At 47.1% G+C, this 10,009-nt stretch overlaps 1 pseudogene; it reads right to left on the reverse strand.

Moving 5' to 3' along the window:
• Positions 1 to 3,330: 3,330 nt before the first annotated feature.
• Positions 3,331 to 4,731, reverse strand: LOC114685813 (annotated as a pseudogene).
• Between the last annotated feature and the right edge of the window lie 5,278 nt (positions 4,732 to 10,009).

The raw sequence follows: 10,009 nt of genomic DNA on the forward strand, positions 1-10,009 counted from the left end.
GTTCTTGGTTAAATTGGTGCTATTGGGCTATTCTTCAGGGGCAGCTGATTTCAGTCGGTGAAGTATATGCTTATGATTCTGGTGATCTGGTTTGGTGGCTGGGTAGCACCTTCTTCTGTGTTCCCAGGTCACGTTTTGTTCATTCGTCAACTCCTCAGCTGATCTTGTTTCTTCAGACTTCAAACTGTAGGCATCTGAATCCTCTCCCAGATGGGTTTCAGCTGAGCGGGGTAGTCTCACCAACACCTCCAAGTTGTTGGGTTTCACAGGATCAGCAGCTGGGCCCTGGGTTGTCCTCAGACGCAGTGTTCAGATTTGTTCTGGTTCCGTTCCATGGAGATAGCTTCTTCCCCAGGTGTTGGGGTTAGCAGCGTCCCCGTTCCAAGCTGTGTCTGCTTGTCTCCGTCCCAGGGCCTGTCTACCTCTGCGGTCTGTCGCCTGGCCTGTATGTCCCTGTCAGCTGCAGCTGGGTCTGTCTGCCTCTGCGGGCCGCCACCGGGCCTGTATGTCTTTGCTGGCTGCCACCGCAGGCCTACCTACCTCTGCTTGTCACTGCTGCCGGGCCCATCCACCTCTGTGGGCCGCTGTCGGGCCTCTATGTTCCTGTCGGCCACCTCCGCCGGGCCTGTCTACCTCTGCGGGCCGCCACTGGGGACCTACCTGCGTCTGCTTGTCTCCACCGCATGGCCTGTCTACCTCTGTGGGCCTGTATGTCTCTGCCGGCTGCCGCTGGGCCTGAATGTCCCTGTCAACTGCCACTGCCGGGCCTGTCTACCTCTGTGGGCCGCCGCTGGGCCCGTCTCCCCATTTTTTAATGTGGGGGAAAAAACTCTCTTTTTTAACTAATTCCTCCCTTTAAGAATTCCCAATTGTCTCACCAAATCTGCCGACAATGATGATTCAGATGTGAGGCTGACTGCTTCTGTGTAGAACAGTAGAAGCCTGAGTGGTTTTCAAGGCAGTTACCTAGTATGATAGCAGCCTGAGGAGGGGGTCCAGGGAGAGCCCACAACCCACTGGGAGAGAAGAAGTCAAAGAGCCAGCCATCTGCATGGGGGGATTCGTGAAAGAGGCTAACTCCTGTGGTTTTTGGAAACCCAAAGCCTATGGAGTTTGCTGCAGAAGTCTGCAACAGAAACTTAGCTGGCGGAGTAGCGACTCTGGCTGCGTGCAACTCCAGCCTGTGCTGGTGGCTGCAAAGCCACAGGCAAGTGGCTTTTTTTGTGAATTCGTGAATTTTGTGGATTGGACACCAGATGTAGCACAAATTCTTAATAATGAAAATCCAGAGTCAGATATCAGGGTAAATGCTGAAAGATCAGAGAAGCAGAACAGCCAGCCACTAGAGAGGCTTCTTACCTCTACTGAATCTTCAGTCTGAAAGGGACCAAGGTCCGGTCTCTACCCCACCTTATCACTTCCTCTCTCCATCTAGCTATATCACTTCCCGTTTCCTCCTCCCAAGTGCTGGGATTAAAGGTGTATGCTACCATTGCCTGGCCTCTCGTGGTTTGTTCTGCACTCTGATTTTCAGGCAAGATTTATTTGTTAAAGCAAAAACAAAATATCACATGTACTGTCTTTTTTCTTTCTCTTTCTTTCTTTCTTTCTTTCTTTCTTTCTTTCTTTCTTTCTTTCTTTCTTTCTTTCTTTCTTTCTTTCTTTTGTGACAGGATTTCTCTGTGTAACAGCCTTGGCTGTCCTGGAACCCATTCTGTAGACCAGGCTGGCCTCGATCTCAGATGCCTCCTGAGTACAGGGATTAAAAGTGTGCATCATCATGCCTAGTTTCTGTCTTTTCTATCAAAAGGTTAAAAGTCTCATCGAAAAGTTATTAAAGGTTAAAATATTAAATAGGGGTTTGGTCTCCACTGCCATCTACAGCTGCTGTGTCTCTGGTGGGTTTACTGAGAGCCACCGGTGGGTTTATTCTTCCCAGCAAGGGGCCTGTCAGCTCTAAGAGCTTGTCCTATTAGGCTATTTCATCACAACACCTCTTGTAAAAGCTTCTGATACCTGCCTGTTTTTTTTGGTACATAAGTAGATAAGATACCACCATGGTAGATGCTGGGAATAGAACCCGGATCCTCTGCAAGAGCAATCAGTGCTCTTAACCTCTGAGCCATCTCTCCAGCCCCTTTATTCTATTTTTTAGTCTATGAAAGTACTTTCTGTTTTGAGACATCACACTGGCTAGCCTGGAACTCACTATGTAGGCTGGCCTCTAACACAGAGATCCACCTGCCTCTGCCTCCCCAGCACCGTGATTAAAGGTGTGCCACAATGTCCAGCAAGAATGAAAATACTTCTTAGTCAAGATTCAGCCAGGTGGTGGTGGCTCACCCCTTTAATCTGAGCATTGGGGAGGCAGAGGCAGGTGGATCTCTGAATTCAAGGTCAGCCCAGTCTACAGAACGAGTTCCAGGACAGCCAGGGCTCCATAGAGAAACTCTGTCTCGAGAAACAAAAAAAAATAAATAAAAATAAAAATAAAAATAAAAAAAGATTTAGTCCAGGGACAGAGGTTCTCAACCTGTTGGTCGCGGCTCACCTGGGGGTTGGTCAGTGACCCTTTCACAGGGTCACCTATCACCGTCTGAAAACAAAGATATTTACATTACAATTCACAACAGCAGCAAAGTTACAGCTATGAAGTAGCAGTGAAAATAATTTTATGGTTCAGGATCACTGCAACACGAGGAACTATATTAAAGGGTCGCAGCAGTAGGAAGGTTGAGACTCCCTGCTCTGTGTAGACCAAGCTGGCCTTGACCTCACAGATCTGTTTGCCTCTGCCTCCTGAATGCTGGGACTAAAGGCATATGACTCCACACCCAGCCCAACCTTGATTCTTTTTCTTTTTAAGATGGGGTCCCTGACTTAGCCTGGAACATATCAAGTGTGCTAGGCCCCAGGGAATCCCCTGTTTCTGCTTGCCCAAGGCTGGGGATGCAGGTACACACCACCATGCCCAGCCTTTTCACGTGGGCTCTAGGGGTTGAACCCAGGTCCTAATGCTCACACAGCCTGTACTCTCCCGGCCCCTCCCTTTTCTCTCTTCTTCCTTCCTTCCTTCCTTCCTTCCTTCCTTCCTTCCTTCCTTCCTTCCTTCCTTTCTTTCTTTCTTTCTTTTTCTCTCTCTCTCTTTCTTTCTTTCTTTTTTTTTGAAGGGAAATTTGCTTTATTTTCATAATCTCTGTATAACCATGACGTGGTCAGATTAATCTTTGCCACTGCCCCTGAGGCAGGCTGGAGGTAGGTGGATTGAAGGTTTCCCGAATTTTTTTTTTTTTTACTTTATTAAAATACTGAGTTTATTTCACATGTATATTTGTCTCCCTACCATTTCCACATCTGACCACCACTATTACTATGTCCTATCATAACATTCCATACATACTTAAAATCAAGTAAAGGGTGGAGTTCCATCCTTGAAAACTAAACAGGCATTTTAGACAACACATTCTTGGCAATGGAACCTGGACAACATTTATCAAACACAGTAGGGAAAGTTCTCACTTTGCATTATAAAAAGGACAGCCAGATATATCAACTGTTACAGAAATTAAGTAAGACGGAATTATTTCAAACTGTTTAAACCATTTTCTTTTCTTTTTTTTTTTTTTTTTGTTTTTCGAGACAGGGTTTCTCTGTGTAGCTTTGCGCCTTTCCTGGGACTCACTTGGAAGTCCAGGCTGGCCTCGAACTCACAGAGATCCACCTGGCTCTGCCTCCCGAGTGCTGGGATTAAAGGCGTGCGCCACCATCGCCCGGCTTAAACCATTTTCTTAAAGAGACTTCCTCCACTGCCAGAGATCTTGAATAGCCTCCTGGTCAGTCATCCGGAAGCAATTCTTCACATAATTAATGAACTTGGCTTCCACTTTGGGAAGAGAACCACCTTTTTCTATACTTGCTTGCATTTTTGCCTTAATGTCTTCTACAGAACTAGGTCCTTTTGGTGTTTTAGGAGTCTTTTCCTGTTTTTTGAAAGACTCTTGACCCTTTGATCTTGGTGTTGATGGTTTTAAGTCTTTTCCATTTTGGTTTGATTTTTGTGCATTTTTGGATGGGGTATCTCGTACAGATTTCTTCACTGGAACTTTTTCTTCAGCTTCCTCATCATCAAAATCATCATCATCATCATCTTCATCATCATCATCATCTTTGTCGTCATCCTCATCATCCTCGTCAAGTTTTACTTTTTTCTGCGGAACCTTGTTACCACCTCCAGGAGCAGATCGTTTTCCAGACATACTTAAAAGTTTTACATCCTCCTCTTCTTCATCTTCTGACTCTGCATCTTCCTCTACAGCTACTAGGTGCTGTCCACTGATGTGCACAGGCCCCGAACCACACTTCAACCTTAAGACCACAGGTGGTGTAATTTCAGCCCCCAAGAGAAACTGTTGGTTGTACAGACATTTTCAAAGTTGCCAGTGTTACTTTAATTGGACTGCCTTCATAGTTCATTGCTTCTGCCTCTACGATGTGCAATTCGTCTTTTGCCCCTGCCCCTAAACTAACCGTTCTTAGTGATAACTGGTGCTCATTCTCATCATTATCCACCTTAAAGTGATAATCCTTGTCAGCTTTTAGTTCACAACCGAAAAGGTAGTTCTGAGGCCTGAGAGGGCTCATGTCCATGTCCATCGAGTCTTCCATGAGGTGGAGGTGCGCACTTCGGTGTGAGAGAAGTCGGACGAAGGGAACTGCCCACTGCTCCGCAGAACAGACACGCAGGACGGAATCACGCCAGGGAGGGTTCCTGAATTTTGATATAACACTCAGGATGTTATATCATTTCATCACAAGTGATGACTCAACAGAAAGTCTTCTGGGCTTAAGAGTACACACATGGGCTGGAGAGATGGCTCAGAGGTTAAGAGCACTGGCTGTTCTTCCAGAGGTCCTGAGTTCAATTCCCAGCAACCACATAGTGACTCACAACCATCAATAATGAAATCTGGTGCCCTGTTCTGGCATACTGTATCTATAATAAATTTAAAAAAAAAAAAAAAAAGAGTACACATCTGGCATGCATTTCCCCATTTAATCTTCTGCCAGTGTTGTACCCAGGAAAGGGAATTTTCTTTCTGTTAACACCAGACTCTGCCAGTCCGATACAAATGCTCCCTCATGTACCAACTGAACTGAAAACAAGAGGACCAAACGGCTGTAAAGATGCTTCACCCCTAAGACAAAAGACTGTCTCTCTTCTTTCTTTATGTGGGTGTTTAGAGTTGGGATCTTCCTCCCAACCCCCTTCCTTGCATGTTGTAAACTTTGCTATGTTTTGTGTTTGTTTACAGCCACCTCAACTGATCTTCTAATTGATCTCATTCCTCTCCAGTCTATTGGTTCAGGGCGTTGGCTATTTTGGGGTGTTTCTGAATGCCCTTCTTACAGTGATTTCTAGCTTCTGCATTCTAGGGCTCTGCTGGGGCCTTTCCCAACTCCCGATGGACGGGACACCCAGTTCCCAGCGTTTCCTTTGGAGGTTTCAGTCTTGAACAGGAACACTGCCTCAGGCAGCTGCGACATTAAACAGCTGATGCTGCATATCCTCAATGGCCACCAGGGAAAAGCCTTCCCAGTCACAAAGTCTGAGTCAGGCCAAATAACCACAGGCCCCGCTGTGGGACTGCGGGATTCTGCCAATGTGGATGATGTTGACGGCCACTTGACCATTGAGGATGAGGCCTCTGGGCAGCAACGGGTTTGTTCTGACCTTCCAGTGGATCTCAGCTGCTAGATTTTGGACTGTTGAAGAGGTTGGAGTGGGAATAGGAATAGAATAAGCCAAAATACTGTGATACCTCAGTAAAACCCCCCACTCTATCCCCTACAAAGAGAAGCTCAAACCAGGATTCCTAAGTGTAGATAAGAACTTAGACCCCTTTTCCCCAGGTGGCTGTATCTGCTACAGGGACTTTGGAAAACACAGTCAGGATATTCGACCAAAAGACTAAAAAGGGAGGCGGGTTAAAATAAATTATATGGTCTGTGCCTTTCAGAACTAGCCTCACAAAGAAAGGGGAGCGCTCCTTCCAACCTCCCTGCTGTGAGTGAGAGATTTGGAAGAGCCTCCCTGGAGGCTTGTAAATTTAAAAAACACCTTACTTTTACATTCTGTACCTAAAGTCTCCAGTGGTGGCTTTGGGGACATGATCTAGGCACAACAAGACCTTCACTCTATTGTCTCAAAAAGAGGGCCTTAGACAAAGATATCTCAATATAGATAGACCCAGGCCAGTTTCAAGTCCCCAGAAATGATGGCGCCAGCCCCAGGAACTCAAAAGAACAGAGTCAGGATGTCTGATGGTAACCAATTAACCACGAGATGCCCCTCTCCGGAGATAACAAGACCAGACCCCGGAGAGGAGTTGTAAAACTCCTGACAGGGCAAACAGATAAGCTAGAATAAGATAAAGTCCAGGCCCGGGAAAAACTGGACCAATCAAGGATGGACCCATACTAACCCCCTCCCCTCTAAGAAATGTTATGGGTTTTGCCTATAAAAACTAACTTCCCCAAGAAAGAGTAACTCTTCTCTGCCTCACTTGAGATGGCTTGAGATGAGTTCCCTGTCATGACTTGTAACAGATAAACCTTGCTTTTGCAGTCTGGTATGCTCGTCCTTGGTGGTCTCTCTGGGGGTTCCGATCTGGGCACAACAATACCACAACACTAAGAATTCTTTCCATTAGTAGTCTTTTCTTTCTTATTCTTATCCTTTTTTTTTTAGACAAGGTGAGGTGATTTGAAAGAAAATGGTCCCCAAAGGAAATGGCACCATTAGGAGATGTGGCTTTGTTGAAGTAGGTGTGGTCTTGTTGGAGGAAGCATGTCACTGTGGAGGTGGGCTTTGAGGTCTCATATATGCTCAAGCCATACCTTTGAGATAAGATGTAGGACTCTCAGCTACTTCTCCATCACCATATCTGCCTGCATGCCGCCATGTTGAACCATGATGATAATGGACTAAACCTCTGAAAATGTAAGCCACCCTAGTTAAATGATTTTCCTTTATAAGAGTTGCCGTGGTCATGGTGTCTCTTCAAAGCAATAGAAATCCTAAGACGTAAGGTCTCACTATGTAGCCCTGGCTGTCCTAGAACTCGATATATAGACCAGGCTGGCCTCAAACTCACAGAGATCCTCCTGCCTCGACCTCCCAAATGCTGGGATCAAAAGTGTGTGCCACCACCCAGTGTTAGCTGTTTCCCACGGTTGCAAGTCTTTGGTTAACTTCCAGAGTCCTGAAAACACTAATTTCCATATTTTTCCAATGTTCTTAAAGTTTTATGGGGTCCAGTGTATGAAGGTGCCATCCCACTGATTTGATAGAGGTGGCTTTATTTTTGAGTCAGGGATTCATGTATCCCAGACTGTCTCCTAATCTGCTACATAGCCAAGGATGACCCCAAACCTGGATCCTTCTGCTCCCACCTTTCAAGTGCTGGGATTAAAGGCAGGCATCACCAGGCCTGGTGTGCATGGTGCAGAGGATTGAACCTAGTTTTTGTGAATTCGCTGAGTGCACTATCCGCTGAGTCCTATACCCCCCTCAGCCCTCGTGACTGGCTTTTAAAAGTACTTATTTACTGGTTATTTTATTTCATGTGTATGAGTGTTTTGCCTGCACGTATATCTGTACTCCGTATGCATACCTGGTGCCCAATGAGGCCAGAGGAGGGTATTGATTTCCTTGAAGCTGGAGTTACAGATGGTTATGAGCCTCCATGTGGGTGCTGGGAATTGAACCTGGGTCTTCTGGAAGAACAGCAAGTATTTTTAACTGCTGAGCCATCTCTCCAGCCTCTGATGCTTGGTCTCTGAAACATCCACTACAGTATTAAACTCTGCTTCCTGTGGTGACCTAGCTCTCTGTGTATGACCCATGACCCTTGTCCAGTACTGCTGCCGGTGAGGCCCAGGGCCAGGAGTTGGTAGGGGGACTGTTTGTCTTGAGTCTATTGGGGGAAGGAAAGGGTTTGTTTGGCTTACTCTTCCGGGTCATAGTCCATCACTGAAGGCAGGAGCTGAAGCGGGAACCACAGAGGAAGGCTGCTTACTTGCTCTCAGGCTCCCATTCAGCTACCTTCCTCATACAGCCCAGGCCTACCTGCCTAGGGATGGGACTGCTGGGCTCTTTGACATCAATTAGCAATTAAGACAGTTCACCACAGACTTGCCCACAGGCCAGCCTGATGGAGGCAGTTCTTCAGCTGAGGCTCCTCTTCCCAGCTGCGTCAGGTTGGCAACCCAGATTAACTGTTGCGGCTTCCTTCTCCATTAACCCACATCTTTTTTTTTTTAAAATAATATTTTTTTCATTTATTTTACATACCAACTGCAGTTTCCCCTCCCTCCTCTCCTCCTGTCCCCCCTCCCCCATCTCTATTCAGAAAGGGGCAGGCCTCCCATGGACTTGAACAAAGCATGGCACATCAATTTGAGGCAAGACCGAGCTCCTCCCCTTGTGTCAAGGCTGGGCAAGGTCATCCAGCATGGGGAACAGGTTCCCAGGAGCTAGCAAAGCACCAGGGACAGGTCCTGATCCCACTGTTAGGAGCCTTACAAAGGGGCCAAGCTACACAACTGTCACATCTTGTTGCAAAAGTTTCCAGAGGTTTCCTTTTATGTGGAACGTTCTGGAAGCCCTCGGATGCTCATCGGCACCATCAGATTGCTTTTTCAGAGAACACTGTTGCAGCTGTTTCCTCTGCCGGCAGACGAGGGAGGCCACTCCTGTGCACACCCTGAGCTCAGGAGGGAGGGGGAGGAGTCACAGATCTCTGGCCTCTGCTCGGGCAAGGGTCTGCTACTTTGGGCTGCTCTGGACTCAGGCTCCTGGTGATCCCAGAGTCTCTTTCTGAGAGGACAAAAACTCAATATCTGGGCCTAAAGTTAGGATCAGGTCACTGCCAAACAGTGGCTGGCTGACCTCGGCTTCCTTGAGTGTCCCTCAAGGGGCTCCTCCCAACACTCAGGTTGCTTAGTGGCAGGCCATGCCCAGAAGCCTAGGTATGGAGAGTGGGACTCCTCATTTCTTACCTCAGAGAAAACCTAACCTCTTAGGAAGTCTCCCACCTGTCATTGGTGGAATCTTTTTTTTTTTTTTGTTTTTGTTTTTCGAGACAGGGTTTCTCTGTGTAGCTTTGCGCCTTTCCTGGAGCTCACTCTGTAGACCAGGCTGGCCTCAAACTCACAGAGATCTGCCTGCCTCTGCCTCCCGAGTGCTGGGATTAAAGGCGTGCGCCACCACCGCCTGGCCCATTGGTGGAATCTTATGAGAGGCATACACTGCTCCCCCGAGCCCAGCAAGGCCTCTGAGAGCAAATGTCGTTGTCTGGGATGACAACCTGAAGAGCAGCGCTTGCCTTGTGAACTAACTCAGGCTGGAAGACAGCTTGACGTGGGGCAGGAGCCCCCCGCTGACACACACACACCCCTTGCTCCCAGGCTCCTAGCTTCTTAACCTCACTTCAAACATTCAGCTCCTTTTCTGCCCACAAACAAGCCACCGAGGCCAGTGGCCCCAGCACATCATCCTCTCTCTCCTTACCTACTTGTGAAGAAGAAGAAGAAGGTAAAAACAAAGACCAATTATTATATAGTGATTTATTCAGCAATTTACTTAAAGCTCATTTCCAAGCAATTCTTCACTTGACACCTGGGACAGGAACCTAGAGAAACAGACAAAACAATGGGCAATTGTCCTTAACAACCGGACTGCAAAAGCCTACACCTGTCAACTAATTACGACACGACAAGTACCTTTGAAAACAAAAGGCTGACCACTGCATACGCTTCTGTAAAGTCTCACTTGCTTGCCTGCCCCACCTTGTGGTTTTAGAGTATAAAATGAGACCTAGCCAACTAGACCTGGGACCGAAGCATTTCGAGAGCTCTCCTGGCTTGGGTGCAATGGGGAACGCTCTCTTCCTTTCTTATTGGCATTTATTCCAGATAGATTTTCCCCAAACACTTGCTTTATAGAATG

Source organism: Peromyscus leucopus, chromosome 16_21 (assembly GCF_004664715.2).
Source record: "Peromyscus leucopus breed LL Stock chromosome 16_21, UCI_PerLeu_2.1, whole genome shotgun sequence".
Classification (NCBI taxonomy): Eukaryota; Metazoa; Chordata; class Mammalia; order Rodentia; family Cricetidae; genus Peromyscus; species Peromyscus leucopus.